The sequence below is a fragment of the Thermobia domestica genome, chromosome 9 (assembly GCF_964235325.1).
Source record: "Thermobia domestica chromosome 9, izTheDome1.hap1.1, whole genome shotgun sequence".
Lineage (NCBI taxonomy): Eukaryota > Metazoa > Arthropoda > Insecta > Zygentoma > Lepismatidae > Thermobia > Thermobia domestica.
The window spans coordinates 41131139-41154047 of record NC_137462.1 but is presented as its reverse complement, the minus strand read 5'-3'; positions in this window follow the sequence as shown (position 1 = coordinate 41154047).

Here is a 22909-nt window from a genome sequence, read left to right as displayed (position 1 = left end):
ATGTTACAATAATACTGAAACAATCAAACGTAATCGTGAAGTTACTTCAGTTACTTTGACAGTTTTGACTCAAAGAAAGCATTTGCGATCGCGAAAATTCTTCCAAGACCTACAGGGCAAGCCCCTCGTGATCCCTGTGGGGCTCCTTGAGCCCTTGGTAATCGCTAAGTAGTCAACGTGGCCAGTCCAGCACTGCCCTGAACCCAAAGCACTAATCTACATCCAAATAATTACGCAAAATACACATATACGCACACACAAAAAGAAACATAGCTACAAGACAATACATTTCAAATTCAATGGATATCCACGGGAAACAGAAGAGAGGTTATCTGATGTGTCTTTCTAAAAACGTAAAAAGAAGAAAAACAACCCCCCAAAGGCGAGGCAATAAGTCCCTTTCCACCGCTGTGCCTTATGTGTTCTCCTTCCCTTTTCCTTCTCCTCCCCTTCCCTTTCTTTGCTTCCCGATGTGCTTTCAATAATGAACTGAAGGCCACTGACATAGGAGGAACCGCGGTAGGAGTAACTATTTTTTTCTTGCGCATCCTTGCCATTTCATCAGTAGCGGTGCGTCTGCTGATGCAGTTTGCAGTTTAACTTTTCTTTTTGTCGATAGATGTCTCACAAGAGAGTGTGCTGAAATCCTATCTGTGATCCATCGCCAAAACTTCTCATTTTTTTTTTGTTCATCAGAGATAAAGCAAAGCTGATATTTGCCAACAAATCTCTGAGTCTTTCTAAAACAATTGATTGTAGAAATAATGTATATGGTCAAAAACGATACTTACTTTTCCGACTTACAAGTTTCAGCGACAAATAAGCCGAAAAATTAATAAAAGTAATTAGCAGGAATGTGCGCTCAAAGCTTTGAACAAGGTGGCTTTTTTTCCTGAAGGAAACCAATGTTTGCATACATCGTCGCTAGCCGATGTTTTGGCCACATTTATTGCCGAATATAGCAAAGTATTCCCTAAAGTTTGGTCAATATTTTCAGACAATCGCCACTGAAATCCTTTTGAAAAATAAAAAAAAGCAGTGATGAGTGATTAGAACATTGTATTCCACAGTGCATAAGCAGAGGCCGACTGGGTTCGGAGTCCCGTTCACGTAAGGTCAGCGGCCAACTGTTTCAGAGACAAATGCCATTGCTCAATTTGAAGGTAGCCACACAGGAAAGTGATATTTGAATGACAATACAGTCGAATAGGGGTGTCAAATACATTTTATCAGCCTATCGACCGGATGTGACAAACAGAAGACAATTTGCAACTTGTAAGACGCTATTACTCTTCACCCCCCTAATAAGTGACCTTACCTTGCGAAATTCATACGTTTCGACCTCACCGATATGCTGTGCACCCCAGGAAACTTCCCGATACCGAAAATGAAGCGTGTATCTACAAAATAGTTACTTCAAACTTTTTGCAAAATCTGTTCAATTTTGAAATTTTAACGCTCGTAATTCGAAAACACTTCCGATCGGGCATTTCTGCGTTTGCGTAATTGTTTCATATGTAAAATCGAGTCAATTGAGCATGGTATTGATGCGAAGTCAGAGTAACACCTCTTAACTTTTCCTAGTAAGACAATTACTACTAGAGAAATATATACCAAATCGAAGAAGCTCAATCGCTGCGTTTTAAATATAAGTGAAATTGTACCTATAAATAGAGACATTCAACAACATAGATTCATGAACGGTAAACTCGCAGTAACTAATTCATCAAGGTCAATGCATAATGTATTTCCTGTAATTCATAACGGACTTCAAGTTGATGACACTTATCTTGATTTTTCTAAGTTTTTTGGGAAGTTGCCTCACTATTCATTTCTAAAAGATTTACAGAAATACGATTTATCGTATTGTATAATTAAATGGCTTTCCTCATATTTGTCTAAAGAAAACTTTATGTAAGATATAAAGGAAATAATTCTCTTATAATATTATTTCAAGTATGTTTCTGGGCTCCAATATGAATGCACTGTAGTTTCCTGTGTTCATTAATGATACTACAACATATAAACTGTATATTAGTTGCATGCTGTGAATAGTAAAACCTTTCTTTCGAATGTTTCAACTCAGGATCATGTAATTGTACAGAGCAATGATAATACTATAATACATTCGTAAGAAATGAATTTTATCTATGGAAATTACTTCCTTTGGTTATCTTCGATTCTTTTTGTTGAAATTACTTCCTTTGGTTATCTTCGATTCTTTTTGTTATCTTTTTCTAATTTTTCTTTTTTCTTTTCTGACAGGTGCGTATAAATTTAAAAGAATTTGCTCCCTTTTGTTTTTTAAAACGATTTTTAAGTTACTTATTTGATTGCAATTTATATTATATTTATAAATTCTACATGAATGCGGCTAATATAACCGATGTATATACCATTCTTTATAATATTTTAATCTTTTTAATGAAATTTGGTATATTTATATTTGGATTATAATTAGTATGACGTTGTTATTGTATATTTAAAATGTATTTTGTTATGTAGTTTCCTTTTTTATTCTCATTCTTGGAGCACATGTTTCTTTACAAGCTTATGTTGGCAAATAAAACATTTCCATATTATTGTTATTATTGTTGGTGGAAATAGTGAAATAGTAGTTAAGATAGGAGATGAAATGCTTTATATTCTTCTTTAAGTTCTTAATGAGTCTTTATGTTTCCGGTTTTCAGTAAAAGAAAAATAATCAAATTATGCCAAAATAATAAAGAAACACTAATTAATTAAAATGTCTTTTTAATCTTTTTCAGATATATAACTATTAAAATGAAGAAGTGTATGATAATAAATATGGTAATTTTAGCAATGTCAAATATTGCTCTAACAGAAGGCAACATTAATTGGATTCTTCCTCAGAAAGAACCATATTCTCAACTGTTTGATTGTGTCTCATACATTATACGTAGGGAAGAAAATTACACAAGAACTTTAGCAGTTTATGTACAGAATACAACTCCACTCAATATGATCATAGGAAACTATAGTGGCACTGTATCAGTTATTAATTCTCGTTTTCCAAATGTACGAAAGGTATCAAAGCTGAAGGTTTCTGAATTAACCGAGGACTCAACACTTTTCTTGCTCTTCTTGCACAGAAGCGATGAATTTTTGGAAGTAATTAATAAACTAAAGTTCTTCTACTTTAGTTCTAGAAGTAAGTTTATACTTGTTATTGATAAAGATAATAATCCACCAAATGAGGCTACTTACATTTCGTACAGTGCGTTTCTACAAGATATATTCAACATAATTGTTATTATAGTAGACGATATGACTTCGTTGGAAACCATCAACATATATACATATTTTCCGTTTTCAGAAACTCACTGTAACTCCGTCGGCAGAGCAATACTTATAAATCAATGGCACAAAGGTCACATGTTGAAGAGATCAGATTTATTTCCGAATAAAATAAGAAACTTACATTCATGTATATTGAAAGGCTCAACAGCCACTTTAGCTCCTTCAGTTGTATTGGAAAACAGTACCAACGGCACTGTTATCGCTAGAGGCCCAACTCCAGAAATACTTACTGCGATTGCAACGAAGATGAATTTTACTTGGGAACTAATCAAAAGAATTAATAGAGAGGATCATGGCCGGGTCTACCCTAACAGAACCTGCACAAATGATTTCGCACGAATATTATCAGGAGAGTTCGAGGGAAGTTTCAGAGGTCAGACACCATCATCAAACTATTACAAATTGTTTCATCCAATAATGACGGGAGATTTCTACAACGTAGTATGGGTCGTACCTCAACCTTCGATATACCCAAAATGGATGAGCATATTTTTTCCTTTTCAGCTTGCATGTTGGATTCTAATCATATCTGCTTATGGTGTCGTTATTATTTACACAAAATTCGTGAAAGCCTGTGCTAAAACAAATATGAATTTAATATTTCGTTGCACTTTCATATATAACTTGGCAATATTCTTAGGTATTTCTGTACCACAGCCACCTCGTTTACCTCTGTTAAGACTAATTTTTCTAATCTGGGTTTTTGGTTCTTTCATTCTGAATTACTGCTACCAGGCATCTCTTTTTGGATTTGTGACCAAACCAAAACATCACCCGCCGATTAATGCAATGAATGATCTTCTACAGTCAGGTATTCCGTTTGGTGGTGTTTCATCACATCGAAGATTTTTCAGTGATCCTTCTGATCACCTTATGAAAATAATTTTAAAAAAATGGAAGAATTTTAGTTCTTGGGAAGTTTTAACGAAAAGGATAGGATATCTTTCTGGAAACGAAAAGTGGGGAATTGTTTGCATATCTAGTATTGTTGATTATTTGATATATACAAACTCCTTGTTTGATTCTAATGGTAAACCTCTGATTCGTAAAGTCAAAGAGAATATTGCATCCCTGCCTAGTATTTATATTTTACGAAAAAGTTCTCCTTACATAACACCTTTCAATGAAGTAATTCAACAATGTGTAGAAAACGGGTTGCGTGAAAAATGGTTAGCTGACTTCTTTTATGATATTCGCTTAAGGAAACGGTATCCTATTCATAATAAAAGTAAAAGTACAATAGTGATTTCTCTTATGGATTTAATGAGTGCTTTTGCTTTGCTTATCTCAGGATTATGTGTCAGTAGTGTAGTATTCATATTAGAGCTTGCTCTTACAAGTATTTATCAGCTTAAGCAACTTAAATAAGTGTGTGCTGCTCCATGATATAATTGAAAGGTTATGATCTAATGAACCATGAAAATAACGTTTGAGTGTTACTCTGACGAGGGAACCTATCCAAGTGTAACTCTGACTTCGAGTCGAGACTATGAACGTTGGATACCTGGTCCGAAATGAACATAACACGAAAAGGGATACATCCTCTATCTCAACCTTTGCGGAGATATAAGTGTGAAAAGTTAGAAATTGAGTTTCACATTATACATTACAAAGTCAGATTCTGGGTCAGATTCTGGGTCTGGGTCGGAAACAGTCACGTAAGGAGACTCAGCGAATAGATATCAAATTAGTGTAGGGAGCACAGCACCTTTTGAATGAAAAATTTGTTTCCCCGGGGCAATCGCAGGGTCCAGGCGGGGTCCAACTTCAATACTTTGCACTTTCAAAGTGCTTTTCTGTTTGGTTATTATCGCAACTTAACGGATTTAGAAGCGTAGTCATAGATTTTCTGATGTAGGTTTATTGACATTTTGACCAGTTGCCCATGTGCACAGGTTTATCGTAGAGAATTGAGATTTGTTCTATCTTCTTTTATTTAACAATAGCTTTCATACAATATTCTACTTGACCCCCGGTTGCATTTGTTAATTTTGAGTTGGACCCCGCCTGGAACCCTGCGAGTGCCCCGGGGACACAAAGTTTTCATTCAAAAGGTGCTGTGGTCCCTACAAAATTTGATATGTATTCACTGAGTTTCCTTACTCGACCGTTTCCGAAAAATCTGACCCGGAATCTGACAGTAATGTACAGTATGGAGCTCAATTTCTAACTTTTCACGCTTATATCTCAGCAACGGTTGCGATCAAGGAGTATCCCTTTTCGTGTTATGTTCTTTTGGGACAAGGTATCCAACGTCCATAGTCTCGACTCGAAGTCAGAGTTACACTTGGATAGGTTCCCTCGTGAGAAAATATATATTGTGTAATTTACAAAAAAAAAAAAAAAAAAAAAAAAAAAAAAAAAAAATTGAAAAGTTCATCAATATATCATATATTGAAATTGCGTACGTGTAATTATAATGTACAAAAAGACTGCGTTCACAAAACATCTTAACATCTTATGAAGTTGCAATCTTCAAGTAACATGAGAAACGTATTAGGGATGGCCACAAAGTTCCGGTTCCGGCGGAACCGGTTCCACGAGGAACCGGTTCTTGGAGATCCGGTTTTCAGAACCGGTTCTGGAACCGGTTCCGGACCTGGATCCGAAAACCCGGTTCCAGAACCGGATCTTAGGAACCGGTTCCATACCTGGATCCGAAAACCCGGTTCCAGAACCGGATCTTAGGAACCGGTTCCAGATCTGGATCTGAAAACCCGGTTCCAGAACCGGATCATAGGAATCGGTTCCAGACCTGGACCCGAAAGCCCACAAAGACCCGTAAATGAGGCATAAAGATCACCTTCAAAAATAATGCAAAGGGGACCATGCGCTTGTGCCTTCCTCGCCCAGACACGCTTGTGCCCCCAGAAAAAAATTTTGGTCGACCAGTGGGTGTTTAGCCAAATGAGTTGGCCAGTTTGCCTGTTTAACCAATGAGTTTGCCAGTTACCCAGTTTATTTAGCCAAATGTGACAAGCTGCCGCCGCATGGGCGCCTGCCTGTCGCTTCCACCATTTCATCTAGCATACTGTTCACAGCTTGCCAGCAGCTCGGGTTTAGCGTAGGGACGGTCACAAAGTTTCGGTTCCGAAAAACCGGTTCTAGACCTGGATCCGAAAAACCGGATCTTCTAGAACCGGATCCGTTCAGACCCGAAAACCGGTTCCTAGTGGAACTGGTTCTGGCCATCCCTAGTATTTATTATGAGCCGTGTGTAAAGTATATAAATTTCACTCTACGCGTATTTGTATAATTTATCACCGAATCAATAGCTACAACTAAAGTTTTACATGTAACCAAGCCATGAAATGGTTTAGAAGTAGAAAAGAGGTGCATTTCTGAGAAATGTATGTATATACGCTATCTAGTGATTTGATATGGTATTATAACAGTCAAAACGTTCCATTTTGTATTTAGGTCAAACTTTGTATCACTATAAACGAATGTTTCGAAATAAAATCATGATTCACTATTTAGTTTTCTAAATATGTAGTGAGACTAGGGCTGTTCCGATAACCGAGTAATCGATAACAATTCGATAACACTTCAAAACCGTTTTGTCGATAAAGAATTTTAATTTTATCGAATTATCGTACTTTCGAGACTCTCGAATTGTTTTGAGACTCTCGGAATGTACGAGACTACGTTTTGTACCTTTTATTTTTTGAATGCATTATTCGAGCATAGCAGTAAATAAGCACAAAACTTTTGACATTTTACACATGCGATTTCAAATACAGAATACTATTACGATCTATTAAATTTCAAGTGTATTGCCGAAAATTTTTAAAGTTAATATTAACATATTAAGGAGGATATGGGACAGAATTTAGTTTCTTACCATAACGAAAAGAAATATTTGGTTTTAGAAACTCTATTATACTTGATTAAAATGAAGAAAATAATTACTTCACTACATTAGTAAAATTTAAAACAACAGAAAGTCCAAGCATATACTAATCTTTGGATATTACTCAGCTCAATAAAGTGATATACGACAGTGTGTGGAAAGCTCATGGTAGTGTTCAAGAAAATGGACAGGAAACACCTCATTTGCATACGTAAAAATTAATACTATACAAAAAGCATGCCAATTATTGATATAAAACTGACTTTGAGTAAACACTTATTAAGCTCTTGGTTAAGACTCTAGCAAGACGAAAAATATGGTTAGTGAAGTGTGAATTAAAATTAAAATTAGCTATAAATTCTAGATTTTGGTTAAGAAAAGACATTGTCCAAGCATACAAATGGTATAGTCGATATATCATGTCGAATTGAAAGTTCATGTGTAATTTTTGAAAAGGAGAACAAAATTGTGCTAAAAGGTATATCGTTTGTTGACATTTCTAATTGACAGTATTTTTATTTTGCTAGAATAAATTGATAACAGCATATGTAGTGAAATAAACTGTTAGCTATCAGATTGTAACTTGACCTTAGATAACAATAACACACATTCACTTTTACGCACATACTACTTCTAATGCTTAATTGTAGATTTAGTTTATGATCAGGTATGAATAGTTTGTACATACTTATTGATTAACAATACAGGATCACATTATATAAACACAGTGTGTTAATTTACACGGCTGACAACGCTTGGTGGATGAATCTACTCATAGAAATAAGAAAAATACCAGTAAACGTATGCTTAGAATCGGTTAGTTTCAGAGTTATAGGCTATCGAAAACTACTAGCCATTGAGCTGAAACGATGTGAAATTCCCTTAGACTTGTGAATTGCTCTATCCAAAAATGCATCATTGAGAATCTTCTAGTGGCGGCACAAGGGACTCCCACACAAGAAGTAAGGAATTCTGGGACATTACATTTGGATAGATGTGTCGTATTCATGACGTACAGAACGAATTACCAGCAAGTAACAAAAAATCGTTGATAGAGCATCAATTTCTTCATCGGAATCAAAATGGAGAGGCGTTTGAATGTGTTTTGCGTGACTTCTAGGTGAAACTGTAAAAGTAAGCAGTTATGTTGATAGCACAATCGCTGGCTAATTGCTGATGATACATTTTCAAGAAATTCCGGCAAGATATCCCATAGAAACATAAGGCAATTGCAGCCCCAAAGTCTAGTAGGCAAGAAATAAAGATCATTCAGATTGTCCTGTACTAAACCACACCATACATTTAATAAATCTTTTGTTGGTTGTGTTGCAAAAGAATATAATCTGGATTTCAAAATCCAGTTATAACTTGTGTCTTTTTAACATGTTTGTCCTTGTAAATATTGCCTCTTCAATCCACAAGACCACACTTCGAAATTCCAATACAGCAATAATTTGCTGTAGAAGCCATTGCCAAAATGCATGAGAATGGGGAATATCTTCCTTCGATAGACACTGCATCCTATGAACTTGTGCGTCTCTCAATCCTTGCAGGTGCATGGAACATTGACATAGTGAGTGTATAGCGAACAGTCTGTAGCGTGTACTAGTATCAGCACGTACCGCTGTCACAGCAAGTAAATGCTCTTCAAGCTGATCCATATGCACTGCACGAGGCTATTATGAGCAAGTGGAACTGCTAAAACAGATCTCGTCTCTCTCGTAGGTGAACAGTAAGTGAAAAAAATTGCGATTGACTGTACTCTACCACTCGGGAACAGTTCCCTATACAAGTGCTTTGTTTCCGGCTGTTATCTCTTGTCTCTCCATAAACGAGATGCATTTCTTTGAGCTCAGATGTAGAGTCGTACGCCATCCTGACTATTGCAAATTTTCGTATTTTACAACAACAGATCCAGAGGTGTGCCACACTGTCTCAATTAATAAGGATTCACTGGTTAACTGTCGTGAAACGTTTCTCACAAATTTTCCGTTACCAAAAAGAGGGAGAAGTGGTACATAGTGAGTCAGTGGTAGAGCTTTCACGTTAATTGTCACTCCAAGATCAACTGAATTTGCAGTGGAAGAATGTCGTGTGCGTGTAATTTTGAGACCGATACTCTCATTTTCTCGCTCGACGTCATTGTACTAATTTTCTTATCATAAATATATACCTGTCTCGTTTAAACCACATGGCATATTTGTAAAAGATTAAACTAAAGAATTTTATTTACTTTCAACTTATGAACTACATCCACTCCGTTCTGTAATCATTTAACAACGCACAACACAAGAACAGTCTTTCGTAATTTTATTTTAATCAGATATGGATGCTTCGTCAGCAAACTTTTTCTTTTTACTTGCTGGGAGGTCCTTCCATACATCATGAATACGACCTACCTATCCTAACGTAATATCCAACAATCCCTCACTTCCTGTAGAGGAGTCTTTTGCTCTGTCACTAAAAGATCTGAATCATGCATTTTTTGAAGAACAGATCATAAGTCTCAGACTACAACATGGCCTCAGCTCAATGACTAGTAGTTTTTGGTGATATTATCCACTGAAGTTCATTTTCCTATGCTTTTGGCAGCCTGTAACTTAAAAGATTATGCGGTTCTGAGGAAAAGTTTACCGGTCAGCAGAGATCAAAACTCATTTTTCACTTTTTCATTACCTTTTTTTATTTGAATACTTGACACAGAATTGATAAACTAGTGAGTTTGAACAGGCACTACATGCATGGAGTTGATGCTCAACATAGAACTATAACGTTTGTATACATATTCGTTTTCAGAAGACCTACAAAACTTAAAATAAACACACGCACACTCATATATATATATATATATATATATATATATATATATATATATATATATATATATATATATATATATATATATATATATATACACGAGAAAGTGACTAACGATTAGTTTTGAATGGTGTAAAACTAATTTGGAACAAGAAATGTAAATTACATTCAACTGTAATTTTTATGTATAGACAGGGTGACATTGTTTGTCATACTTGTGATATCATCAGGTCAACAGTATTGCAAATTATAATATTTGATTAATTTGGAATGTCAATTTTTCAGATTATTATAAATGTATGTGTCAAATGAAACATTAGAATATCATATTTGTTATTCAGAATTGTAAACCAAGGACTCTACAATAATACAAACATCCAAAGTTTGGAAACATTACAGTAGTAATAGCACAAGTGGCACAGATAGGGTAATTCATATTCAAAGTATTTTAGTGTCTTGTTTCATAGTCACTGTATATCACATAACAAATAAATAGGAATTATATTACAAAGGATTTAAAATTTTCTTTTTTTCAAAAGCCTTTGTTTCGGATGTGTGCTTAGATAAATATCTCGTCAATTCACAGGTAGTTTTCACCATATGTAAAGATCATAATGTCGTTTATAGCAATTTGATATATCAAACCGTGCTAGAGATATTGTAAAATATTGGTAAAGTTTGAAGGACAGTTAAAAATTATGCACATTCTGAAGAATTTTGTTGCAATTATACCAACCAATAATATTGCTCTAATGGTATAGAAGCAAAGTAAACTAACAATCGTTTTCATATTTCCCACAAGAATGTCATTTGGAGCATTCTTTTCCATTTTTACAACTAATTGGTTCACACTAGATTTGCTATCTTAAATAACTTGAATTAAAAATACAAATCTCTGAGCAAACCATCGTTTATTTAAAAAAAAAAAAAAAAAACAATAAATGTGAAGCAGTCTCGCCATCAGATGATGAAGCTAATATGTTCAATTAGTTGGTGGACGTATACGTGCCGATTATTTTTTCAATGGATAGCAACTTTAATATGTGTTTTAGACAAAACGATAAACATAGTGTGTACACAGGAATAAATATCACAAAGAACACGCTAAGTTACGTATCGAACAGAGGTCGTTAATGGAAGTGATATGTAGTCAGTCTATTGTATGTTAAATTATCAGTCACAGACAGTGAGTTTGAAGATTACTTTAGTCTAAATGTATTACGGCTAATAAAGCGTATTTAAGGAAAAGAGCTTTAATGGATGAAGCGTATTGTTATAAACTTCTATACAAAACGTTAACCTTGATTTTGTGGTTGATGTTTATGCAAGTTTGGAACTGATGAAATGCTTAATCTTGCTGATTCTACTATTACAACCATAATGATAAGGAAAAAATTACAGAGACTGATTATGACCTCTTTTCCACCCTTTACTTCTCTTATTTATTGTGTAGAGAAACACAATTGTTCGACATATGGAATTGATCTAATTTAAAACACAGTATATAAATAAAACTTTCAAAACTACTTTGCGTAATAGTAAAGAAAAGTTCAAGAATATTTATAGAACAGTTCTAGTTTGACAAAATAGGAAGCACCTCACATGGCATTTAGTTCTGCAGATATTCTGGGTATCCTTTTTAACAGTGGGGTACGTAATAGTGGGGTTTCAGGATTTAAAATATTCCCTGGCATAAGATGTGGAAAATAATCATTTATTATATCAAATGCATATACAAATATCATGCTTGTCCTACAAGGATATGATTTTGGTTGCTAGAGCTCCAGTGAAAACTTCCGCGCACGACACAACTTCTTCATATATGATGTGCCATGTACATATACAGAGTCTGTGAATAAGAAGTTAGGCACTTGTGACGAAAGTTATTTCTCTCACAGCAGTCATATCTATACCGTAAATAGTGTCCGTTGTTTTTCTGTGGGTACCAGAGCCACGTAGTTGCACATGGTCCCGATCTGGCATCTTTCGATAAGATTTGGTTATCAGTTTATTGAAATTTACCATTCTCTTTCATCCCTAAAGCTGTATGAGACGCATTCCTACAGTTTATAGTGAAATCTGAAATACGATATTGCGTTCACATTTCAATGCTTACTCACCAGGAGACTTCGTTAGCGATTTAATCATCAAAGAATTTAAGTGTGGCACTTAAAATGCATAGATGGCAGATTGAGGAAAATCGAAAAAAGTAACTTTCGATACCCCTACATGTGATTTTTTCCTACATGTGAAAAAGCAAACACATAAAAATACATACAAGAAAAGAAATCACCAAGAATCGAGTTATTGAAATTACTTTTTGTGTCCATTGTTTTGTTAAAAAAAGAAAAGTTAGCAGCGTTAAAAGCAAACTTTCCAGCTTTAAACTTGGAAGACAAGTGTAAACTCAAGTCAATTGGCCATAAATTTATATTTTATTCTAAAGATAATTTCTTTGCAGAAGATTTTAGAAGACTTAGAAATCTTAAAACACACCTAACATGTATTCGCGACACACCAATGTGTAGCGACACAGGGCTTGAGAAACACTGTATTAACACATATGGAGCTGAATTACCTAGTTTGTTATTTCTGCTTATGCAAAGAACAAACAAAAAGTTTATCTTACTGATGGCGAGCATAAAGAAAGGTCCCATCAGGGCATATTGTGAGGGGAAAATCACTGGACAAGTATATGGAAACCTAAACTGCTGACTAGGTCTTGTTAGTTTTCTAAATGGGAAAAACATACACTTGATAGGGGACAACCATTATCAAAAAGAACTTACTACTACCTGATCGTCCATTGGATATATTGTGGTATAAATTTATCCCTGGCCACATTAGTAAATGCTTCTATGGCATGAAATAAATTTTAATTCTATGAGCTGAGTGTAGGAATTTATATCCACTGTATTTATAGTATTTGGATGTGTCTATTTTACAAACACTGTCACGTAGAAAGGGATGGTGATACGAAAGCAATAATTACATTTTAGCAATAAATAGGCTGGAATTAGTAATGTTTACCATCTCTGTATCTGACTAGAACAATTTCTTTTTGTTGACTAATGTTATCATGAAAGAAATTGCCATAAAATCCACCTGTAAAAAAAAGGTCCACTTTTCCCAACGGGACAGATAATACAGATAATACCTTATCTTCCGCTATTGAATTTCACATGCTAACAATCATAAATATTAACTACCTGTTTTTACGCCTATATCCATGTATACTGAAATAACCAATAATGACACTTCTCTCTCTCTACTGAAATTGTAATCTAAAATACTGATATTCCTATAAAATAAGATAAATGAACTTTTACGTACCCTTCAATAATTTTATTTAATTACAAATTATCAATATGAATCTTGAAACTTAGGAAACTTAAAAAAACGTCATCTATTATCTCATCCGAACAACTGACGGACAATATTGTGTACCAAATTATGGAACGCATAACCCACCGAAGGATGCGCTTGTTTAGCCATATTCATTTCACATTTAGCATGATTCCCCTTCAATAGAGTTTCAAAGAAACTGTCGTAGTTAAAATTGGTGTAAGCAGCAAAATAATGTACAGAAAATAGTAAAACTGGTCGTATTTTAAAATATTGAAAAGAGTTACAAACAAGAGAGAATCATTGCTACCTTTACATTTCTAAATCTTGATGTGTATTTCAAATCTCAAAATTTTTATTTTGGTTAGTTTCATGAAAGTAATACACAAAATAAATACTTTGTGAAATCTAAAAACCTCTGTGTAGAGAATGAATATCTATTTTTGTTTCGTTTCTTAGTTCTTATGTCCGTAACATAATTTATCTCAGAAAGAAAGGAACTGTTGAAAAACGATAATTAAATTTGGTTTAACCATTTCCCAGTTGATGTATCAGATTTTAATGACGTTACTTGTATACCTTAGTATCAAAAGCCCTTTTTGGGATTATTTTCACTAGAGGAGATTGTAGACCAAACAAGCTAGCATTTTCTGTACTATGTACGTTTTATTGAGAGATTAATTTATTTAAAATGTATAAGTAAGTACTGAATTGTGAAGAGTGCTATCAAAGTTCAGTTGTAAATTCACCTATTTAGTAACCACAAAGTATGTCAATCAATAGTGTTCTCAGGTAAAAATAATATTTATCTGCTACTAGCAGCGTTCACCCCGCTTCGCTGCGGTCACCCTGGAACGCAATAAACTTTGTTACTTAGATAATTTTTACTTTTTCGCTTTCAAGTGATATGATAAAAACCATAGAAGAATGTTAACATTATATCGCCTGTCATTTATGTTAACCCGCCGAGTGACACGGTCATGTGGGTTGCATATAAATACGGTTAGATTTAGCTATGATGAGCTAACAAAGGATTTGTACGTTATGGACACTTGAATGGTCAATTATCTCAAGACACTGGTAATTAAAAATTAAAGTGATATGATAAAAACCATCTAGGGTCCAAATCCTAATAACCCCCCAAAAATAAAAGAAATTGGTTCAGCCGTATTAGCGTGATGAGGTAACAAAGGATTTGTGCGTTCTCTTTTATATATATAGATTTTCCGCGTTGATAACTAAGTATAAAAGAATTAAAAAAAAAAAAAAAACCTAATTGCGTGTGAAACATAATAGAATTTTTAATGAGTATGGTGAGCGATAAACGGTACTACGATAAACGTGGAAAATTATTTCAACATGTTAGGGTTTACAGCATAATCGACTAACAAGATATAATGGCTAAGAACGGTTGGCTGATACCTGGTTGTTATTTTGAAACTTGAAATTTAGAAACGAGAAATACAATACACTTAATTTGGCACCATGAGTAGTGGATTCAACTGAATGTTTTATATGTAGAACTCAATCAATTCACTTTTTAAAAGGTAAATAATTTCATATTTACTTGGTAGGCTTAATCGCAAAGAGGTAGTAAAGATTTCTTTGAGCAAAACCTTTTTTGCTTAAGTCGTGAGGAAACTTGTATTTAGTATAGCAGGTAAATATGTTGTAGTTTAAATTAATACATTTAATGAAATGAATTTATTGCATAAATATTGTTTTTCCCACCTACCTTTCCCTCTGGAATATTAAGAGCATGAAAGCATTTGCCTATTTTAACGTATTTAAAGAGAAAATAAAGTTGAGAAGTTACCAATTTTATATCTATTTTAGGATTAAAGAAATAGAACAAATTAGAGGTATAAAATGGAATTTGGAGCAGGGTAAGACCTATTGTAGAATTGAATACGGGTTGATATTTACGACAGCTTGTGTCGACATGAATTTTTGTATTTGAAAATGCACATTTCTCAAATTTAAAAGTTAATTGAAGACAGCAGAGGAAAAATATTTGTAAGTAAGAATTACTAATAAATGAAGAGTACAAGCGAAAACTTTGCTGTGGCTCCAAGAAACGTTTTCCAGTCTCTGGCTGGAAGAAAGTGCTGAATATAGCCCTTTGGGTGAAGTTTCGCATAGGATCCTGGGTGAATGTGGACGCTCTAATATCATATACGTCCAATAGGAATCGTTCTTACATGTCATCTTTTATGTAAATTACTTTAGCAGGGTTTCTAATCTCTTGATATAGTGAGTACAATGACTTGATTTGTTTTTCAGATAATGAATTAATTCGATCTCCATTTAAGTCAATATCTGCCCGAAGATAGATATAATTCAATATTCTGATATTTTTTACAATACAGTTTAATATGAACCATTGGAATAAACAGGAAGTGAATTAAATTATTAGGAAATATATTGAATGATTCAGCGATAACACTCGATTGGCGTAATTGCAAACTATATTTTTAAGTACACTCAAGGAGTCAAATATTTGCATTGGCTGTTTAGTTGATTCCCGAAAACTTATCCAAGTACTGAGGGATCATTCAATCAGACATTGGCGTACTTTTTTGAATAGTGGACTGGTACACGACTTTCCTCCAAGCATAAATCTTTCAAAAAAGGTTTGTAGTATAAATGTGCCGGTGATATTGTAGTACTGCTTTTTAGTATAAAGTAATTACTTTGTGATTTGAAATTTAGAGAAAACTATAATACTTGTTGAGCAGTTTTATCAATAGCTCAATAAATAAATAATAACTAATTACACATCATCACTACACAATAATGTTTTTGTGTTTCATTGACTTCCGTAGCCTCTCAATATATACAATCACGCATGTTAACCTTTCAACTGACATAAAATTTAGCTTGCATGTAACTTTTTAGGTAAAACATTCTTGTTAAAAGTAGTTTATGACATCTGCTAGAAATACATTAATTATTGTTGGCAATACAGGGTGATTTTTCTAAAAACTCACGGATTTCATTTGGGTCTTGGATTTCAAACCGAAGTTTGCTTCTCATTGGGTTTCTGGCAAATGATCAAGGAAAGATGGGGAATTTATGGGATTATATTTACTGATTTAAATTCTTCCGGGATAACATCGACCACGCCTAAAGAAAAACAGCAAATATTCGCCAGTGTACCTTACAATTGGAACCAGGTTTAAGTGTTCTTGAGAATAAAAATTAAGTGTTAGTGGTAACACCCATAAATCACAAGTTGAGTAGCTATAGCCAGTCTTTTGTGACAAATGACGGAGAGATTGCTTGGGCGACCTAAGAGATTGATAACTGACATCTTCCACTACACTGCTTGCGGGGTCCGATGGTTCCCTGTCTCACTCAGAAGTAATTCTGTTTCCTCCAATTTGTTTACTAGTGACCATATTATGTTTCTGTCTGGGGTAGAAAGTGAGACAAACTTATTTCTAGATGGCCTTTACGTAGCAACAACAGATTCCATTCTCCAAAAACTTTTAACGGTAAACTCATGTTGCTCCGAAGAGTACACTATTCTCACTGTGCCTGATCATACTCACACAGTAGCACAAAACAGTACAGCACAATTTCCATTACAACGATCCAATTTCCTGCTTATTATTGACCTTGGCAAGGTTTGCTATCTAACGAAGAAGACTCATATCTCCACACCGCACTTCACCTCAGTCCAAGGTACACTGGCGAATATTTACTATTTTTCTTGAGGGGTGTCCGACATTACCCTGGATGAATTATCCTTCCTTGATCATTTGCCACAAACAGCATGAAAATCGGACTTCAGTTAGAAATTCTAGACCCAAATGAAATCCCCGAGTTTTTTAAAATCCCCCTGTATAGCCTATGTGGTAATATTATTGGTGACCTTTAAGAAAAGACGAAAATGAATAGGTGTAATCTAATAGTTCATGAATAAATGCAATCTTCTATTTAAGATTGAATTCTGTTTTACATGCAGAACATAAACAACAATTTCTTCCAGCAACTACTAAATAGAGACATATTGCAGAACAAAGACACTTTTCTTTACACTATACCAGTTTGTTTCTCAAAGTTGAGTCAAAGTTCTGTTGAGGATCGTGTAATGTAAGTGTGTGTTACAGTGTTAACAATACAGCGTCTTTTTTGTTTGAGCACGTGTTTCGTGCGCATGACAAATACATAGATCGTGCGAAACACAATTTATTGAAGAGACGTTCAACACAAATAGTTGGACAGTATCAGGATCGACCTACACCTATTAAAGTACCATGGGACACTATCACATATAAGGGACATACAATTTAGCAATTACCAATCTTAACTTCGAGTGTTCAAAAAAATGTATAGAAATATTGATCTATCCCTTCAAACTAAGAGAAACCACTTTTAACATTTAATGGAATGCAAGTTTTCTATGTATTTCTTTGCCATAACTGCCCAGCGGAGCGACTTTCTGAACGCACTGTACATCACTTAAAAATATGAGTTAACTTCCATGCTCTACTCTTCCGTGTCAAGTCTCATTTAGGTTATGGAGTTTTTTTTTAACGTAAATTATGTGGAAAATATACGAGGGTCGTTGCAAAAGTCATGGCAACTATTTTTATCTCCAAAATGGTAACGAATTAAAAAAATTCTGAAATATGGAAATTGAAGGTTAATTCATATGTAAACATTACATGTCGGAAAATGGATGAACACACACACCACCATAAAGATATAGCACGAGAAAAGAGACGAAAAACAATTGTCGTTTCAAACGTGTTTTACTGTGAATTGCAATATTACACAATAGTACATTACAAACTACGTGCAATACGTAGCATCAGCAGTTTCCTCAAGAATCCCCAAGATGCCAGACTCTAAGATGTCACAGGTACGTGTTTCTGATCTGTACTATTGTGTACTGTTGCAGTGCCGTGCCGTGGAAAATCAGCGCCCGGGGCGAGAGTGTACGACGGCGCCCCCATACATATATTCCAAGTATTCTTCCTTTCTTTTACCCCTTTTTTTCAATTTCCCCCTTACTCGGCGCCCGGGGCCGTCGCCCCGATCGCCCTCCCACGGCATGGCCCTGTATTGTTGCCATCGTACTATAGTGTGAATTGGCAGTAAAAGCATGTTTGAAACGACAAAATTGTTTTCGTCTATTTTCTTGTGCTGTATCTTTAGGTGGTGTCTGTGTTCATCTACTTTGCTACATGTAATGTTTACATATGAACTATTCTTCCATTTGCATATTTCAGAACTTTTTATTCGTTATTATTTTCGAGAGAAAAGTAGTTGCTATGATTTTTGCAATGAACCTCGTATATAAATGTGTTCTTTCTTTTCTGCCTAAATGACTGACGCTATTGCTGAGTCTCGTTTACTCTGTAATTGTCTGTCAGTCGAGACAACATGGTATCAGATATATATATGTATATACCAAAGGCACCTAAGAGATATATTTATTGAAATTGAACCTGTTGCGTGATAAAATAGAATAGAAGTGTTTATAGAATATTTGATGAGTATGAAGTCAACAAAACAATATTATAAGCGAAATATGGTTCTTTTATCAACCCAATCATATAGTAGGAGAAGGAGAAAAATTTTTTGAAGGGCTAACTTAAGTTTACCTTATATTCACATAGTGCAAGTAAATAAACGTTATTGTATGACATATTATTGTATTTAATAGTCCTTGTAGGAAAAAAGAACGTCATATACATTGAACATTTAGCACAGTTTAATGCGATTTTAACGAAAGAGTTTCACGGAATACTTACCACGTAGTACAGTCCGCAGAAAAAACTGCAACACGAACATGTAAGTTTATTGTGAAACTACACCTAACAGCGCTGTGGCAGGAATCACGCCAGGAGAAACCTCGGGGTCCTCTCCTGCACACTCATTTTGGAGAAAAAGACTTCGTGGTTTCACAATAAGCTTACATGCTCATATTGCAGGGTTTTATTGCTGCGGACTGTACAATTCGGGGTCCGAAGGGTGCGATGGGTAAATCTTCGCTAGAGCTGAAATATGCATACTTATAAGACATAAAAAAAAAACAATCGATATGTGTTTTGTTCCTTTATTTCGGCAAGGGAGCGGATTTAAGGGTAGAAACCGCCCTTTGAACATTATGGGTTGTCTGCAGACATAGCCAGAAAAAATTATTTACTGTAGTAGAAAAAGTACTGCCAGGACAGCTGATTCAGAATCTGACGTAAAAAATTACAAAATTCAAATTCGTGGGTTCAATACGGTGATTACAATTTTAAAAGCTCTTCTGGTTTGAAATGCTCTGCAGTTAGCCAAGAACAATTATAATTGGTAGGGGTTGCTGCGAGAACTTTGGAAATCGATATAAAACCCCTTTTTGTAGTTATTTTAACGGGATGCTTGATTTAAGTGTGTCTTTGTACCTTTCACTCTTGGGGATGCTTATTGAAAGTGAGCCCTCTCGCCTCTTACCAGTCGGAATGCATATTTAAAGTGAGTCCCCTCGCGAAACTTTCGTCTTTCTTTCTTAAAATGTTTTGTTGAGTTGAATAGTGAGACTGACGGTAGGATGGACACGATTAAGTCTAACCATCGATTGGGTGAGTGTTGTAATGAAAGACAATTTTCATTATCCGGGTTCAACAGTGAAATGGACAATGAAATGGACAATGATGGGCAATGAAATGGATCCATGTAGCTGGGGTGAGAATTGCATCACGAACATATTAAAACTTGTGAAATGGGTATGCAGCATAACACAATGGTGCTGCTCTACAGTGCGTATGCAGAAGGCAAGGGATGATGTATAGAAATCCTTGTACTCATTATATAGGTACAGGTAGAGGTACAAATATATATATATATAAATATATATATATATATATATATATATATATATATATATATATATATATATATATATATATATATATATATATATATATGTGTGTGTGTGTGTGTGTGTGTGTATACAGGGTATTTCAAAACAACACCGACAACGTTTGAGAAATAATTCTTGACACCAAGATAAGACAAAAAATATAGACCAACCTTGGTGCACAAATGCTTCCTTTCGGAGTTATAGGTTGCCGAGAAAATGAAAAAAAATGAACTTTAAAGGTCCATAGCTCCAAAACTATGGGACCTACGGTAGTCGGGTCAAGACTTCACTTAGGAGCTAATATGTACCCTATCCAAAACTACATATTTCGGAATCCTGCGTTACTCACGCAACAATTTTCATAGAAAGAGTTAGGCTAAGGCCATATAATTTGAATTACTCACCATCTACCTCTGTAAAAACAGTTGCAGAAGTACCGCAGGATTCTGAAACACGGATATTTGGATAGCGCACGTACTAGTTCTTAAGTGAAGTCTTAAGCCGACTACGGTAGGTCCCATAGCATTGGATCTATGGTCCCTTAAAGTTCGTTTTTTCATGTTCTCCGCAGGATATAACTCCGAAAGGAAGCATTTGTGCACCCAGTTTGGTCTATAGTTTTTGTATTATTTTGGTGTCAGAAAACACCTCCCAAACGTTGTCGGTGTTGTTTTGAAACACTATATATATATATATATATATATATACGTTTGTGTCTGTGTGTGTGTGTGCTAAGCTCCTTATAACACATTCAAAAGTATGTTAATTAACTTTGAAAATTTAAGTTGAGTAGTGTTAAACATTGCTTAGTTCATTTATAGTTCCATATATTAGAACTTAACGTAGTTGTATACACATTATACTCGTACATATAATTCTTATTTTCAACATAATGCAAATAGGTTAAGTTGTGTAGCATATACACCCTCCATTCCAAAGGAAACCGAACTTTTGAAAACAAATAGTACCACTAGTGCCATCTGTTGTAATATTTTACCGGTAGATGGCGTAGTCCCTCATTGACAACTGGTATAAATGTCATGACATTTGGATGCACGGCAACAAAGTTATTGCGTTTCAACTGTCAGTGTGTTGTGTACATCAGTCGGAAAATGAGTTTCAAACAACGAGCTGCAATTGAGTTTTGTGTTAAACTGGGTAAAACTTTTAGTGAAACGCACCAAATGCTACAAAATGCATATGGTGATGAGTGTCTATCCCGTACGCAAGTTTACGAGTGGTTCAGGCGATTCAAATCGGGTAGAGAGACGCTGGATGATGACGAAAGATCAGGCCGTCCCAGAACCGGATTATCGGAAGAAAACATCGAAAAAGTGCGTGAATTCACCAAACATAACAAAAAGTCGTCGGTGAAAGTTATTGAAATGGAATTAGGCATTCCTCAAACAACCGCATACCGCATTTTGACAGAAGTTTTGGGCCTTAAGAAGGTTAATTCGCGGTTTGTACCACACAAACTCACCGAAGACCAAAAAGTTGAGCGAATTGCGCATTGCAAAGACATCGTTAAAAGTGCTCGGCAGGATCGAAACTTCTTGAAATCGATTGTAACTGGTGACGAGACGTGGTGTTTTGAATATGAGCCCGAAACAAAGCGGCAAAGTGCTGAATGGAGAGCGCCGGATGAAGGAACACCCAAAAAAGTCGCTTGGTGAAGTCAAAAGTTAAGGTGATGCTGATTTGTTTTTACGATTCAAAAGGAATTATCCACAAAGAATTTGTTCAGCCCGGCCAGACAGTCACTGGAGAGTTTTACTTGGGCGTCATGAAGCGTTTGCTGGCAAGAATTCGTCGTATTCGGCCCGAATATCGCGAAATCGGCAGTTGGACTCTTTTGGACGATAATGCACCATCACATCGTTTGCGACTTGTAACTGAATTTTTGGTCAAAAATCACATTATTCGGTTGCATCATCCGCCCTATTCACCAGATCTCGCTCCGTGCGATTTCTATCTGTTCCCGAAACTGCACTTGGCGATGAAAAGAAAGTGGCACGCATCGATTGATGCCATTGAGAAGGCGACGACCGCCGTCCTAAAGACCATTCCAATAAACGACATGGAGAAGTCGTTTGACAACTTGTTGGAGCGTGCAAATATGTGTATCGATGCAGAAGGGAAATACATTGATTAATAAAAATGATTTGTTCCAAAATGTACATTGCTTTTTTGTTTTTTTAAAACGTTCGGTTTCTTTTGGAATGGAGGGTGTATTCATTTTAATGTAAGGAAGCTCATAACATAAGTAAGCTCACAAGTAAGAACATAAAGATTGATTGATTGATTTTAGTTTAGCGTCCCGTTCAGCAGCGAGGCTATATGAGACGTGGACCTACTGATTTACGTGGAATCCGAACCACATGAGCTCCCGCCGGGAATCGAACCCGGGTCTCCCACGCCAAAGGCGCGTACGCTAACCGCTTAGCCACGAAGGAGCTCTAAGAACGTAAAGAATAACGTTCCAAATATTGAACAATCCTTAACATATCATGATATCAAGTAGAGTAGAGTCAGGATTATCCGAGTTTCGATTAACCGTTTTTCCGTATTATCCGAGCTTTTCCAAACATAAAAAGTCTTTTGGAAACTAGTCTGGTTACAACATTAAGTAGTCTGCAGACTTTTATTTCAACAACAAGGCGAAAATGAAGCTAGAGTAAAGATGACGACTCCCGCCCGACGTTGCCAGA